Source organism: Vombatus ursinus, unplaced genomic scaffold (assembly GCF_900497805.2).
Source record: "Vombatus ursinus unplaced genomic scaffold, bare-nosed wombat genome assembly UNPS02014773.1, whole genome shotgun sequence".
NCBI classification, from domain to species: domain Eukaryota; kingdom Metazoa; phylum Chordata; class Mammalia; order Diprotodontia; family Vombatidae; genus Vombatus; species Vombatus ursinus.
In genome coordinates, this window is record NW_020954551.1 from 5034412 (window position 1) to 5052504 (window position 18093).

Here is an 18093-nt window from a genome sequence, read left to right on the forward strand (position 1 = left end):
ACTAGGGATACAGAGAAGGGGAAAAAACAAGACAGTCACTGCTCCCTAGGAGTTCATAGTATAATGGGGAAGATTAGTACTCCTGATGAAAGCAAAATCCTCCTTCCCAAAAATTAGAGTTACCCAAAAGCAAAATGGTCTACCAGGGGAAGTGGTGGATTCCACTTCTCCTAAGAGCTTCAACTAAAGGTTTATCTAACCATCTTCTGGTCATGTCATCAAGGGGAATCTCGTTCAGATACAGGTTGGACTGAATTGTCTTTGAGGTCTCCCAGCCTCTTTGTCTCCATCATTTTGAGAAATGTCATGCTGATGACCATGGCTGGCCATTGGTTGGAGACCAATGTATGATCTCCCACAAAAGACACTTCCTCGTGAGGCAATTGAATTGGGATAGTCTTCCTTGCCTAGATACATCACAATTGTATCTTATAGTCACATTAGTTTGTCCTACAATAAATGGAATGAACACAGACTGCAGTTGGGGAATGCCTTAGTTTTTACTTAACTATGTAGATTGAGATCCTTAGGTACATGGCGACTTCTAATACATACACACACACACACTCACACACACACACACACTGATAGACATCTGATATATATGCAGATATGTGTATATATGCTGGTAGATATCTGATATATGTTTATATGTGTGTATATACCTATGTACATATACCTATGTATATATGTGTACATGTGTATATATTGATAGCTGATGTGTATGTATATATACATATATGTGTGCATATATACAAGTATGTATATCTTGTGTTTAGACATATACATGGATAGATATCTGATATATGTATGTGCATATATGTTTATGTATATGTACATATACTAGTATGTGTTGATAGATATATGATGTATATGTGTGTGCATACATGCAGATAGATATCAGATATAGTACATATATCTGTGTGCATACACACATGTACACACATGTGGGTATGTGCATAATATGCATCTTGCACATGTGTGTGCATACACACACATATACATGTATATGTAGATGTGTACATATATGCTTTGTGCATATTCATACATATATTTATATATAGGCATATGTACGTTAGCAATATGGATCCTGTTTCCAAATTGCCCCATCAACAAAACCTTCCACCTTGGCCTTGTCTACATTGTCGACAATGTGCCCACAACAGCTGGCTTATGATCTCTTTCATTTCCAGCTGGAAACTTGGTATTCCAGAGCATGAGCTGAGAGCTCACAACCACAAAAAGTCAATGCCAAGGCCTTTCAGTTGCTCAGGGATACATGAAAGTAAGAGGGAAGACTCCTGTTAGGTTGTCAGAGATGGTAAATGATACAGAGACCAATCCCATTTTGTACTCATAAAGAGACCTCCACTAGATCCATATTTTTAATGTGCAGCACAAAGGCTTCATCCGGAAGTACAAGGAATCAGATTCCATTGACTGGTACCTTGTTTTCCCCATAGCCTCTGGCATAGAAACTCACAGGCAGAGAATGGTTTCCGATTTAGCACTGTTAGCATGAATTCTGTCAATCAATTGCCAGGCCAGAAAACATAAAAGCGGTAACCTGACAAGAGTTCTATTTTAATATCTTTACTCTCAATAAGATAATCCTAGAGGAGCCACAATCATCAAATATTTACTCAGGCTGCTCAGTATCACAAAGCACTGTGAAAATTAAGGACATAAAATTCTACTGAAATACTGTTAATAGAAGTGACATGAATGTCAAACCCCAGGACTGGTAGGACTCTGGCACGATACTCTAGTAGTACTCATAGAACTTGAAGCTCTGCCCTCCTTTTTTCTTCTTTTTTTTAAACAAAGGTTGAAACAGAGGCCTGGACACTTGAAATGACCTGCCTAAGCTCAGAACTAAAAACAAGCAAACAAACAATACGAATAAAACAAACATGTTAAAAATTGTTTTTACATGTATTCAGGGGAAAAAATAAAATATTATTAAAAGACAAAGAGACAAAAGCAATTTCAGTGGGAGAAGAAAGTTCAAGGAGGTGAATTATCTACTTGGTAGTATCAATAGATACCGAATGAGTGTTAGGCAGCACACCCCAAGGCAGAGGAGAACTCATGATACCACTAGAAGTGCCTAAAGGAATGGGCAGGTGAATCTAATACAAACTAAACTAACCTAATTTTTTGCTGAATTCTAGATCTTCAAGATCCTTAAGTGATTTGGTTTGACAGAAATGGTATCAAATGAAGAATAAAATCACAACAGTTTCTAAAAAAATATATAGGGGTAGCTAGGTAGCACGGTAGATAGAGCACTGACCCATGAGTCAAGAGGACCTGAGTTCTAATCTGGCCTCAAACATTTGACACTAGCTGTTTGATCCTGGGCAAGTCACTTAACTCTGATTGCTTCACCCACCTCCCAAATGGTCTGCCCAAAGTCATAGAGTGGGTAAATAGGAAGGGCTTAGATTTAAAACTAGATCTTCTGACTCCTGAACTGATTTCCATCACAAGAGTAAGTTAATAATAAGCTCTTATTAATTTCCTATTATATAGACCAGGTACTGTGCTAATCACTGGGGCTACCAAGAAAGACAAAAACAGTCCCTGATCCGAAGGAGCTCCCAGTCTAATGGGAGAGACAACATGCCACTCCAGTAGAACATAAGTTTCTTAAGGACTTGTAGTCCCAGAACCTAGCACAGTATTTGGCTCATAGTAAGTACTTCAAGAATTCTTCTTGAATCTAATGAAAAAAAATTTTGTTTATGGATTTATATTGTATAGTGTTGCCTATATGTGTGCTTGTATTCCATTGGGGAGACAATATGAGTATGTATATGTGTAAACACACATGCATGCATACATGTATATATACATATTCACATGCATTTATATATGTATATATATACACATATATAACACATATACACAGTCATGTATAAATTGCATGTCAGATATACACAGCTTTTGTCTCTCTCGATAGAATACCTATATACAATATGTATATGTTTATATGTACCCATATATGTATGTGTGCACAAACATATTGGACATATATTTCCATTTATAAATATACATATATGTATGTATGTGTGTGTGTGTATATATATAAATATAAATATATATATATATATAGAGAGAGAGAGAGAGAGAGAGAGAGACATAGACATAGACACAGACATAGACATAGACACAGACATAGACACAGACAGACACAGACACAGACACAGACATAGACATAGACATAGGCATAGGCATAGGCATAGGCATAGACATAGACATAGACATAGAAATAGGCATAGACATAGACATGGACACAGACATGGACACAGACATGGACATAGACATAGACATAGACACAGACACGGACACAGACACAGACATGGACATAGCCATAGACACAGACATAGACACAGACATGGCTGCCGATAGTTATTTTCCTGCCTTTTTCCATCTTTATGTTGTGGGTCACCCTGATCATAGGTCTTGGGTGTTTCCCATCTCCATCTGTTGATACTCTGCTTTTTCTCACAGACCAACTGAGACACCACCTCATTCAGTCAGTCAACAAGCATTTTTAAAGTGCTGAGTATGTACGCAGCACTGTGCCAAGCACTGAGATTCTGAAAAAGGCAGAAACATGGGTCCTTTCCTTAAGGAGTTCACAATCTAAAGGAGAAGACAGCAGGCAAACAACTATGTCCACAAAATACACAAATATCCTATATATCCTTAATGCTGTTTTAAGCTGTAGAAGCTTAAAGAGGAGAGGAAGACCCCCAGCAGAAGGGGAAGAGTGTAAACACTCCCCAGGGAGAGAAGTTGTCCTTGATTCCTTCCCCTCCCTACATTCCTTTCTCTAAGCACAAAGGAATGTCTTTTTCCTTAATTTCTTCATAGAATTTTGCTGGTAATTAGTCCTTGTAAATAACAAACTTCCCATGTGTAATAATAATTTCTTGTTCATATTTTCCCCCAACTTAGGTTTGTAAGTTCCTAGAGAACAATATCCTTTTCCTATTTATTTTTCAGTGAACTTAATATTTAGGGTGGAGAGAAGAAAGTGCTGGTTTAGAGGAAGAAAACCTGGGCTCAAAGCCTGCCTCAGTCACTTATTACATGTGTGACCTTCACCAAATTGTTTAACATTAATGAGCCCCTGTTTCTTCATTTGTAAAATAATGTGGTTGGAGTCAATGACCTCTAATGACCTCTAAGGTTCCTTTACACTATAAATCTATGATTGTACTATTTTATTTAACCTTGGATAATTTAATTGACCTCTCTGGGCCTCAGTTTCTTCATTTGTTAAATAAAGGGACTGGGGTAGATGGCCTCATAATTACTTCCAGCTATAAATCTGTGGTCCTATTTAACCCTGGGTAAATCACTTCTCTAGGCAACATTTTGTAGATGTGTAAAATGAGGGTCTCAGATCAGATGATTTCTAAGGTCTCTCCCAGCTCTAAATCTATCATCCTATGAAATTAAGAAATGTTCACTGAATCCTATCATTGGTAAGAGCTGTGATTTTAGAAGAGTCAGGGAAGGCCCTCATGGTCATGGTCATGGTCCAACAGTTTTGGGTTTCAAATGTAATGCTGAGAATGAGGAGGCCTCTCTGTTCACTATGTACAACTTAATCTGTATTCCATTATATACAATAACACTCAGAAGGATTATTATAAATAATCTGATTCTATAGAAATACACACTATTATCATCTCTCCTGGGTCTCGGTTTTCTCATCTATAACATGAGGCTGTTGAACTTTTGAAGACCCTTTCCAGTTTTAAATCTCCCTAAAAGATTAGCACAGGGAATTGCACATAGTAGCCATTTAATAAATGTTTTTGATCAAATAATTGACTATTGTACCACACTTCACCCCCAAGATATCCATGAAGCTAAAACAACAGTCGAAAAGATCGAAGGCAGACACTGGGAAGAAGTTATTAGTAATAAACTGTATAGTTCTTTACAACTTAAGTTTTAATGCATGATTTTCACTTAGGGAGCTCTACTGGGATTTTAAAAAATGGTTTCCTTTATTAAAATAATAGTACAGACAGTATAAAACTGCTGTAAAAACAAAAGTTTCTAGATAGCCCAAGGGATGGAAATATGTAGATTTACTTTGAAAAAGTATTATGTGAATAATTTGCCCTTGGTAAAAGATTTATACCCCCATGACACCTCTGGTTCCCAAACTGAATCCCTGAGTTCCCATCATTTCCCCTCATTCATTACATTTCCATTCATGCAATTTTAGAAAAAGAAATTTTTTTTTTCCCTTTCACACTAACTACCATGTTTTCCATTATCCTGCTAGGATTTTTTTTTTTTTTGGCAATTGGGGTTAAGTGACTTGCCCAGGGTCATACAGCTAGTAAGTGTCAAGTGTTTGGTCTCAGGCTGGATTTGAACTCAGGTCCTCCTGACTTCAGGGCTGGTGCTCTATCCACTGCACCACCTAGCTGCCCTGACCTGCTACGAAATCTTTAGCAACACAGGCTAACAGGCATGAGTAGATGAGAATAGGTGAATTATGGACAAGCCATCCCTTCGACTCATAAATCTTGTGTCCAATGGAGGCTTCAGGCATCATTTTTATGGATGATATGGACAAGATGGAACCCGGTGTTTTCCACCTAAAGAGTCAAAGAATTGATACAATATTCTAAAAAATACTTTCAAAGTACCCAAAATCAGCATTAGAGAGATGGAGTTACAGTCTGCACTTACACTGTGCCTGGCACATAATGAATGCTTGTTCACTGACTGAAAGTCAAAAAAGAAGCCTTATAGTTGTATATACCTATTTAGCTGTTATTTACTAGACTTGGGGTCAGGAAACCCTGAGTTCAAATGAGACCTCAGATACTTACTAGTTGTGTGACCTTGGGCAAATCACTCAATGCTTCAGTTTCCTCATCTATAAAATGGGGGTGAAAATAATAGCATTTACCTCCTAGAGCTGTTGTGAAGATAGAATGAGATACAATATTTGTAAAGCGTTTTGCATGCTTTAAAACATGATATAAATGATGGCTTTTACATTATCTCTCCCTTTAGAATGTAAGCATGGATTCAGGAATTGTTTGTGCTTTTTCTTCGTATTTTCAGTCTGAACACAGTCCTTGGAAAATAGTGAGGATTTAATAGTTGTTTGTTGAGATTCAGAGGGAGCAAGGTGGAACAGTGGACAGAGCGCTGGGCCAGAAGCTAGGCAAGAAGACCTGAGTTCAAATCTCACCTCAGATACTTATTAGCTGAGTGACCCTGCCTGGGCAAGTCACTTAACTTCTGCCTCAATTTCCTCAACTGTAAAATGGAGATAATAACATCCTTCTGTGACTGTGACTCCTCATTTTCTCTTCCCTGACAGCATTGTTATTGTGAAGATCACATGAAATAATAATTGTAAAACACTTAGCACAATGCCTGGCACATAGTAGGCAGTATATAAATGTTTATTCTCTCCCCCCACCTTTTCTCTTGTTGATTAATAATAGCTAGCATTTTTCTAGTGCTCTGAAGGCTTGTAAAATATTTTACATATGTTCTCTCATTTGGTTGATTGACTGTCTCAGGACCGACAAGAGCTATATTGACATTCTCTTTGGAATCCTTCAAGTAAGCTAATAACACACTCATTCTGTCTTTGTTGGGCTAATATATTCTTCTCTTTTCATTTTCAAAGTTGTATTTACCCTTAGAGAATGGTGCCACCCTGACCAGGGGGCACTAGTAGGTCTAGGGAAACTTTAGTAATGAGGAAAATGATTATTTTCTTATTATATTAATAACCAAATTTATGTATAGGAGTCAAAAATCCTTTTTTTTTTTTGCTTGCTCATTCAAAGCCCAGTATCTCAAGGACATTTCTGATCTTGCCCAAAATTTCACCTGACCCAGACTACCTTATATAGGTGGAATTCTTACTGAAACCCCACCAGAGTCCAACTCAAGTAGGGATGGGCAGAGAGTAGATTCTTTTGTATGGACTGCTGGAGGCAGAATGATCTAGGAGTGCTGAGATGATTGTCCTGGCCCCTCATTAGAAAAAGCCCACCTCTCATTATAATATTCATTCTCTCATTTATTGTTAACCAATCAGAGTTGATTTTCTCCCTCAGGAACACCCCCTTTTCCAATGGTTTTTAAGCCTTCAATGTTCTCTGGGTGGGTGGGGTGTCTTTTGGTTAGCGAGAGAGACCTATTATCATCAATTTGTTATGTGCTAGCCTAATTAACAAATTGATTATTAATTATTAATTATTCAGAAATTCTGTCTCTTGGGAATTTTCATTCATCAAAGTAGAATTATTTAGTAAGCCTGTGATCACTCATTCAGGAACCGGGACACAGCACTGAACCTGAGTTGTGATCAAAAAAGGAAGACAGGGTCAATAGAGCATGAATGATGAGAACCATGGAAAGAAATGACCACTCCATTTTAAAATCTGTGATTGAGGAAATATGTCATGAATTTAGGGAAAGTTGATTTCGAAAGCTTCAGAGAAACAATAGATAGGAGTCCATGGAATAAATTCTACAAAACTAAGGGAAGTTCCCAAGACTTAAATCCTGAAGACAGAAAGAGATACCATTCTGATGATAGAGAAAAGAGGAAGCTATAAAACACAATGTCAAGAATGAGGAAATGGATTGACCCACTTAGATTTGGAGGAGACATTACAGAATACAGAAATAAGGAAAAGTAATGAAGGATAAATACAGAAGGGTGGCACAATTTCGTATCAAGAGCCCTAAATAATGATGATGAATGTTACAGACTACAAAGAGGTTGGGGTTTCGTTTGCTTGCTTGCTCGCTTGCTTCTGGGTAATTTTTAAAGATATACTGGGAAAAAGAGAAAGATTGAAAAACGGATGACTGCTACTCAGGATGAGGAGAATAATGATACCAGATGACTAAGAGAAGGATGAACTCACTTCATTCCCCTTCTCCGTTTTTTCATGTTGAGAGAGAAAGAGTGAGTCACGTGTGATAGTAAACATGGAGGATTGCGCTCTTCATCATGAGACCATTACGTTATCTTCCTCCGCCCAAACCTGTCCCTCTTCTCAGCTTCCTTATGACTATCAAGTACACCACAACCCTTCCATTCTCCAAGCTTTTCACAACCTTAGTGTCTCCTGTGACTCCATTTTCCTTTACTCCCCATATCCGATCAACTGTCAGAGTTTGTCGGTTCTATCCACATAACTCTCACATCTGTCCCCTTCTCTCTCTCCATACAGCCACTACCCAAGTTCATACCCTCATCATCTATCATCTGGATTTTTGCAGGAGCCTCATAATTGTTTTCACAGCTTCAAGTCTCTTTCCGTTCCAATCCATCCTTCATATGACTGCCAAAGTGTTCTTCCTACAAGCAAACCCCCCCCCACTCCTCCACCTGTCAAGAAACTAGTTGCTCCCTATTGTTTCTAGGATTAAATATTATTAAATCTTCATTTTGCTCTTTTAAAATTTCTATCTATGTGCGTTATAATGTGTGTATTATATATAGTGGTGTAAGTTTGTAATTTATAAATAAATAAATATATGGATATTGAGAGTGGATGTTCAAAAAGTGTTTGCTGATAAGGATATATGATCAGTCAGCTAACAAGCAATTATTAAGCACTTTCTGTGTTCCAGGCACTGTATTAATCCAAGAAAATTTCCAAGAAAAGTAAAAACAAGATGCCTGTTCTCAATGAGCTTATAATCGAGTGGAGACGACAATATGTAAATAAGATATTTACAGGATAGATTGGAGATATCCTCACTAGTATTAAGGAAAAATAGAACAGACAAGATTTTAGTTGGGACTTAAAATAATTCAGGAGATAGAAGCAAGAAGGGAGAATATTTCAAATATGGGTGACAGCCTGTGAAAATTTGAAGTAGAGAGATTCAAAGCAAGGAGGCCAATGTCACCGGATCATAGGATATGTAAGGAGTGGGGGGTTATGTTCAAGAAGACTGGACAGGGAGGAAGGGTCCAGGTTATGCATGGTCAAAAAAGTTTGGAGACCACTTATCTGGAGTATTTGGGTCCATTCTGAGAACCATATATTAGGAAAGGCAGTCATTGATCAGTTGGAGAGCATCACTTGAAGAAAATGGGAATCTGCATCCTGAGGAAGAGAATCATTGTGGGAGTATGGTGTCCACCTTCAAGTATGTGAAAAGGTTTCATGTGGAGAGACTTATTCTGTCTGACACCAGAGGAAGGAGCTAGGAGAAATGGCTAGAAGTTGTGGAGGGAAAAAAATTAGGCTCGATATAAAATAAAGAGATTTCTAACAACTGGTGTTATCACAAAGTGGGATGGGCTGCTTCCGGAGGTAGTGAGCTCCCCCTTCCTGGGAGTTTCTTAGAAAAGCCAAGGGGACCACTTGTTGGGTTGGTGATCCAAGGGATGCTTTTGCAGGCCTAGGTGCATCTGAGGTCCCTTCCAGCCCTGAAATTCTGCAACCCATGCCTGATCTCATTCCCATGCGCTTACTCATTCTTTCAATAAAATTACAGACTACAGTAAGAAGAGAGGAATTATCAAAGACATTTCTGTTCCAAAGGGGGAAAAATCGATTCCCTTTTGCCATCAGCAGCCTCTTTGACAATTCAGTCATTTTCATTTTCTTTCCTTGATTTCTGTCTGTTTCCCTTAGGCACCTCAACATGTTTCATCTCCTTTCCCTTATAGTACTCCACATAGTGGAGAGATTAGTAAACTATGGCATGGCCATAAGGAATACTGAGGGGGAGTCTCAGTTTGGCCAGCTTGCCCCAGGCGAATGCTACTACTTTCCCCTCTCTCTGACTCACAGGCCTCCTCTAGATAAATAGCTACTCACCAATGGAGCCTCTCTGTCTAGCACATGATATTTATAAGTGCATAATTCAATACTTTAAAATCTATGGTTTAATTAGAGCATCACTCCCTCTAACAATAAAAACTGACATTCATAGGGCACTTTGAGACTTGCAAAGAATTTTATGTGCAGTATTTCATTTGGACTCCACAAGAGACCTATGAGGTTGGCCTGTTACCTATTAGTGCTCCCATCTTACAGATGAGGAAACTGAGCCTAAAAGTGAAGTGACTTGATATGGTAACATAGGGCCATGGATCTCAGAAGCCATCTATCCTAAACCCCTATTTTAAAAAGAGGGAAACTGAGTCCCCTCAGAAGTTAAGTGATTTGTTCAAGGTCATACAAAAAGAATCAGATTTAAGATTTGGCACTAGGTCTTCCTGACTTTAAGTTAAACATTGTATCCACTATAATATTCTACTTCTTTCTTGCAATTCCTTAGTCTGGGTATTAATAAATGTTTTTTTAATCTACCTTGTGGCTAAATTTCAAGGTTGTGAACCTCTGTGAATACAACCAGCCTAGTGCTCAGAAGACAGATTCAATCCATTGTCTGACTCATTGTCTATACTTTGTCCACTTAGGGAGACCTCTCAGAACTTGCACTCATCTCACAAAGCCTTACAGAGCCAAGGGTCCCCTGAACATCAATAAGGTGTGAAGGTGCAGGGTATTAAGGTATACTCGCAAGACAACTGGCTTCTATTTTTAGAGAGGTATCTCAGTGTAGAGAGCTATATGTCAACCTCCAATAGAAAGCGAGGCTAAAAAACCCTATATAAGAATGCCTGCTGGGCACATATTGACTTAGAAAACAACATGTTAATATTATCTATGTCATATTGTATTTTTATTTATTTTTTAAAAAATTTCCAAATTACTGGAAACATTGCAGCAGAAGTCCTCAATGTCATTGACATTTGACATCTCTGGTGTAGAGACTTGGAGTTAGCAGAGACATGGGTTCAAACCTTTCTCTGATATTTACTAGTTTTTTGACTATGAACAAGTCACTTAGCCTCTGTTTTTTCATGTGTAAAATGAGGATTTGACTACAGAAGATAAACTTCTAACTCATAAGATGGGGTCCCCAGAAAAGACTGCCTCAGATTTTTGGCATTTTGATAGAACTTAATCATATTTCATGAGCAATGAGTCACTACTAAAGTGTTTATCTTTAACACTCAACCTAAGGGGTTTTCCTCAAGATGGTGGGGTGAGGAGAAGCAGGCAAATCAAGCTCTCTCACAATTACTCCAGAAAGATAGGAAAAAAGAATAGTTCAAGAATTTGTCAGAAAATCCAAAGAAAATTACATAAGTTAATTTTGCTAGCCTGAGTCTGCACAAAGAGATAGTCAGAAGCCAGGGGATGCTCAGATAGGGTCCTGACAAAAAAATAAAGCTTGCAAAAGCCTTCCAGTTCAGAGACTAGTGGAAAACCATGCAAGTTTACAGCCTAAAGCTGTGTACTAGAGGCAAGAAGACTGGGGACCAGACCAGGATCTAGCCAGGAGTGCCTGGGGTCATAGCTACATCGCTTTGAATTCAAATATAGATTCAGAAGCCAGTGGGGGATAGACTAGAAGGGCTATGATTAGGGTGACTTATGGATCAACCTTCTTCAGGGCAGATCACTATGTGTAGCCTATATGGTACAGACCCCTTCAATTAGAAGACCTTGGAATATTATGTTAACCAACTGGCCCTGAGTTTCTTGAAGAACACAGTATTCATTACCCAAGTGCAAGATGATACAGTTCAGTATCAAAAAAAAAAAAAAGACTCCATCACTACTCCCAGAAATGCTTAAATTCTGACTATAATACAAAGTCTGAATTCAGGAAAACCAGCTAAAAAAATTAGTAAACATAAGAAAACATCAATTATAATAAATTATTATGTAGCTAAAGGTGCTTAAGACAAAACTCAAAAGGAGAATAAGTCCATGCCACTTATGAGAAATATCTCAAAGAAAATCATAGATTTCCCAGCTCTATTGAAGTTCCTGGGATAAATGAGGCAATTTTTAAATAGCATTCAGAACCAAAGGGCAAAGTAAAAATTGAAAGAATCCAGCAGTCACCTCCTGAAACAAACTACAAAATGAAAACTCTTAGGAATATAATAGTCAAAATCTAAACCTTCCAGGTCAAAGAAAAAAAAATACTGCAAGCAGCCAAAAGAAAGAATTCAAACACTCATCATAGTCAAGACCACATAGGATCTAGCAGCTATCACAATTAAAATTTGTAATATTGTAACTGGAGCATGTGCATGTGCCATACACACACATGCACACACATGTTCATCAAGACTTACAACTAAGACTAATTGACCTGGCAATATTGAATATAATTTTATAGGAGAAAAATAGAACTTTAATGAAATAAAGGACTTCTCTGTATTTCTTATGAATAGATCAAGCTTTGAGGACATAATTTGAAATGCAGACACAAGAGTCAAGAAGAACATAGAAGAAAACCAAATACATTTGAATAATTGGAGGTGAGTATACTATGACAAAGTGATAATAACATTAACAGTAATCATAACAATAATAATAACCACCATTTATATAGAGCTTTAAATAATACATTTTACTTGTGTGATCTTATTTTGTCCTCACAACAAACCTGTGGGGTAGGTACAATTATTATCTTCATTTTACAGATGAAGAACCTGAGGTCTTTTTTTTCTTGGCTAGACAATGGGGTTAAGTGACTTGCCCAGGGTCACACAGCTAGTAAGTGTCAAGTGTCTGAGGCCGGATTTGAACTCAGGTACTCCTGACTCTAGGGCCAATGCTCTATCCACTGCGCCACCTAGCTGCCCCCAAAGAACCGGAGTTCTTGTGACTTGTGTAAGGGAAAAGAAAGAAGTGTTCCCTCAAAACTCTGTCTTCACAAGTCATAGAGGGAGTAAATGAGCTAGGAAATCTGCAAGTGGTTTTCTTATGTTTTTATGATCTTAAGAAAAAGGAAAGGAAAAGAAAGGAAAAGGGGATTTAATAGGGAAGAAAGTAGGAAAAAGGGGATAGAATTTCTTGTCTCAAATACTGGAGCATGTGAGGAGACTTTATAAATGTAGTGGGTGTAAAAGGTTGGGGAGCAGTGGGCTACACATGAAACTCTTTTATCTGAGCTATATAAAGGAAGATTGAATAGACACATAAACATACAAAGAATTTGGAATAGAAATACATGAAAAAAACAGGCAATGAGAAGAGACAGTGGGGAAGGGGGGGCGTAATACAGAAGGAAAGATTTAGGGAGAGATTAGTCTTAAGCAAAACAAACCCTTTATTTGGAAGATGGAACATGAAGGGGAGAAGAAAAGGAAGGAAAGAACAATAACCTATGCTTTAGGACTGAGCAAAGGGGGAAAAGAGACTAGAATAGAAGCAGTTTGAAATAAATATAAATCAATAGTGTTGAGTATACTTTTTTCTTTGTTAAGAGGGAGCAAGGAGAAAAAAAAGGGGGAAAACATAAAAGGGTAGGGTGGAAAGAAATATATAAGAATTAGAATTATGAAGATGAGTGAGATTGTCAGTCATGAAAAGGAAGGTAGTAGAATGGACTAGATAGCAGTAACCAAGAGTGTCATTCAAAATAACACACCTAAAACAGAAATATGCATACAGATTAAAATAAAGGGTTGGAACAAAATCTATTGAGTTTCAGGCAAATTAAAAAATCAGGATTGCTGTTATAATTTCAGACAAGGTAATAATAAAAGTATACCTGATTAGAAGAAGTAAACAGAAAAACTACATTTCGCTTACAGGCAAAATATACAATAAATTAATATCAATACATAAAAGAAAAATTAATTTAACCACATAAAGAAAAGATGGCATGACTGTAATAGTTGGGGATCTCAAAGCACTCCACTCAGATATTAAGAAATCTAACAAAAAAGTAAAAAAAGAAAAAAGTGAATAAATTGAACAGAATTTTAGGAATGTTAGAAACCTGCCTGGTGATTACTGAATAGGAATGAAAAAAGTATCCATACTACTTAGGTGTGTATGGCCCCTTCACATAAACTGACCAAACACTGGAGCATAAAACCCTCATAAACAAATACAGAAAAAAACCCAGAAATACAGAATACATCCTTTACCAACTATATTTCAACAAAATTGTATTCAATAAGGGACCTTTGAAGAAAGGATTAAAAATTCATTAGAGAATTAATCCTAAAGAATTTGTGGGCGAAAGAACAAATTATTGAGACAATACAGAATTTCATCAAAAATGATGACAATGAGACAATATACCAAAATTTTTAGGGATTCAACCAAGACTGTCCTGGATTAAAAAACAAAATCTCAAAGTACTTTCATGAACAAAAAGGAAATAACAGATCACTGAAGTGGATATGCAACAACAACCAAAAAAAAACCCTTTAGAAAATAAAGTAATAATTAAAAGACCCATTGTTATCATTCTGTTGTTTCAGTTATGTCTTACTCTTTGTGACCTGATTTGGGGTTTTCTTAGCAAAGGTATTTGAATGGTTTGCCATTTCTTCCTTCAGCTCATTTTATAGATGAGGAACTGAAGCAAACAGGATTAAATGATTTACCCAGGGTCACATTGCTGCTAAGTATCTGAGGCCAGATTTGAGCTCAGGAAGATGAGTCTTCCTGACTTCAGGCTCAGCACTCTACCCACTGCAACACCTAACTGCCCAAAAGACCCCAATTAAACACCAAAATGGAAACTTTGGAAATCAGCTACTGGGAAGCAGAAAATCTATTAATAAATAAAACTATAAATACCAGCTTTTCTGATTTTAAAGAGATAAACCAATTTGCCAGTATGTAAAAAGGGGCAAATCACAATAACTGAGGAAGAAATAAAGGAAATTGTTTTTAAAAATATTTCGTCCAATTATGCACCAACAAAATTGACAATTTAAATGAAATATATGAAGAGCTACAAAAATATGATACTTAACCAATAAGAGATAAATAATTTAACTTAACTAAATTTCAGAGGGGAAAATAGTGCAAGCCATAAATTAGCTTCCAAAGGAAAACAAAAACTCAGGACTACACAGATTTATGAGTGAATCATATCAAACATTCAAAGAAACATTAATTCCAATATTACATGGTGTTTACAAAAATAGGAAATAAAAGATGCTGTCAAGTTCTTTATATGATATAACTATCCTCTTGATATCTACTCCAGGAGGTGATAACTCATGGACAGACAAGTAGAAACCAATATCTCCATTTAATATTGACACATTAAAGCATATGCATGAACACACACATATTAGCAAAAGATCTATAGCAAAATATTTTTTTTTAAAAATGTACTCTATGTCTACAGGATATGTGTGTAATTAGTTCAATAATACTAAAACTATAAATATATTAGATCATACTCAAGACAAAAGCAATCAAAATAACATTATTAAATAAATAAAAAACACTTTTGATGAAATACAACACCCATTTCCATTTAAAAAATTCATAAATGGAACATTCTTTAATATGGTAAATAAAATGCTACCTATCTAAAATGAAAGGCTAATATTATATGTAATGAGAATGAATCAGGGACTTTTCAACAAGATCAGGTGTAAATCAAATATATTGATTATCACCCCTGGAATTTTATAAAATTCTAGAAATGATAGTTATATCAGTAAGATAAGGAAACATAAATTGGAGTTAAGCACTGACAAATAGAAAAAAAAAACCTATCTCTTTTTGAAAATGATATAATGTTCTGCATGGAGAGCCCCAGATAATCAACTACAAAACTAATTGAAATAATGATTCCAATTTCAGCAAAGTAACAATATATAACAAACTCACACAAATCATAAACTTTTCTATATATTACCAATAAAACCCAGTAGAAATAATAAGAGAAATTCCATTTAAAATATCTGCAGAATATATAAAATATTAAAGAGTTTACCTACTAATACGCAAGCAGGAAATAAAAATGAAACCACATTTTTTTACAGACATAAAGACAGACCCAAATAAGTTTAGAGATATTATTTGTTCGTGGTTGGGTGGTACCAATGCAATAAAAAAGGCAATGCTTTCTAATTTATTTGTTGAGTGCCATATGAATCGGACTACTGGAAGGTTAATTTAGAGAGCTGGAAAAGAATAATAAAAATTCAACTACAGGAACAAAAGGTCAAGATTCTCAAGGGAAATGATGAAAGAAATTTGATTAAAATATATTCTAGAATTCATGGGTCCATATAAGGTATATTGATGTGTGGATGAAGATTTGGAAGAAAGAATAGGGAAGAGATATTTTCCTATTTATTTGTTGTCCAATCAGTGTATATGAAGATTCTGCAGAGTATGCAGGAGGGTTGGTCAGGGCTTTTGGGGTGCTGGTCAGTTTCAGCAGGATGGGAAATATTAGGATTTCCTATTGCTTGGTCTCGGGTCTGCCTCAATGGGAGGGCAGGGCTCAAAGCTGCCATGGGGAACTCCTAGGTGAAGAAACTCCTCCCCAGATAATTGCCACCATCTTTGCACATCTTAGAAAGCTGTTCAGAGAACTAAGAAGATGTCTGGCACATTTGGTGTGACCTTGGGCAAATCATTTCAGCTCTGATTGTGGACGGAAATTCTAAGACCATAAATTACAGAGAAATCGATTGTCTGCTTTGGTAGAGGGACTTCTCTATTCTAATAAAAAAAAAATTCCAGGTGCAGACCAAATATACACAAAAAATACATTTTCAAATCTTTTCAGTCTTCTTTTATCTGGTGACTCCTCTACTCCTATCCTACATGAAAGGCTGCTCAGTTCTCCCCTATCTAAATAAACAAACAAACAAAAAAACCTTCACTGAATTGCCCTGTCTTCCCTCAAGTCATGATTTCCTATCTCTCCTCATTTTCAAAACCACACTCCTAGAAAGAATTGTTTGCATTAATTCGTTTTTCTTCACTATTTACTCTTCAATCTATTTCAATCTGCCTTCACACTTCACTCTAGAACTGAATTGTTCTCTCCATAATTATCAGTGATTTCTTAATTAAACATGATGACTTTTCTTGGTTCTCATCCTCCTTGATCTCTCTTCTGATTTTGACATTCCCAATTCTTCCTGGATACTTCTCTCTTGGCTCCTGCCAGATGGCTCTCACCTGGTGTGTGACTGTAGGCAAGCCACTTCACCACTATAGTTTCAATTTCCCCATCTTTAATGTCAGTGGGTTGGACTTGATGACTTCTATGACCTAACTCTAAATCTCCAATCCTATGATTTCATGTTTATTTTATGGAGGGTAGAAGGAATGTGCAACCTTAAAATTCTAGCAACAAACCCTAACAGGACCAACAGCTCTAAGCAAACCTGAAGGCTTCCCCATCAATTTGATTTCTTTTCTTTAAGTGTTTATCTTTAATTGATGCATGTTAGACAGAGTTTTCAAATTTCCCAGTCCCCTCACTAATCAGAGAAAACACTGAACACCAGTAGTTGTGGGAGGCAGCCCACAGACTTTAATCAATGAATCTTAGTTCCCATCTTACAGCATCTTCCATCAAGCCAACTGCAATAATCAATTTCTCTAGGTTAACAGATATCCTTTGGGAAAAAATCAAGGTTCAGAAAGTAGAATTGCACTTACCTTCTCTACGTTTAAGGATAAGCTTCCTTGAGGTTTTAGATTTTAAAATTAACACTCTTACACATTCTTTGTTTTCTGGTTTGTTTCTCTTCTCTTCTCTCTCTCTGTCTCTCTCTCTCTATCTCTGTCTCTGTCTCTCCTTTTTATTCTCAAGACTAGCAGGTTACTCAGGAGCAAGCTTTCCCCCCCTCATCTTCTGAGGAAGAAAGAGATTTTTCATTAAGATATTCAATACACATCTTACTCTGTAGGGAGTCACCTGTGTGGCCTCACCTTTTCCCTTGTTTCATCTCTTACTGAATTAATGAATCATTTGATTTGCGGAGACAACAGATTTTCTGGTGTGTTAATTATAGGAGCCAAAAGCAGATGTGGGAGTTTACTTTGTGGTTACAGGTAGGTGGCAGCTAGGTGGCTCAGTGCATAGAGCACTAGGCTTGGAATCAGGAAGATTTATCTTTGTGGGTTCAAATGTGATGTCAGATCCTTACTAGCTGTGTGACCCTGGGCAATTCACACAATTAATAAGTTGCCTATTCCATGCATTTGGTTCAAGGTGCACTTATAAATATCATAAGTCTACACC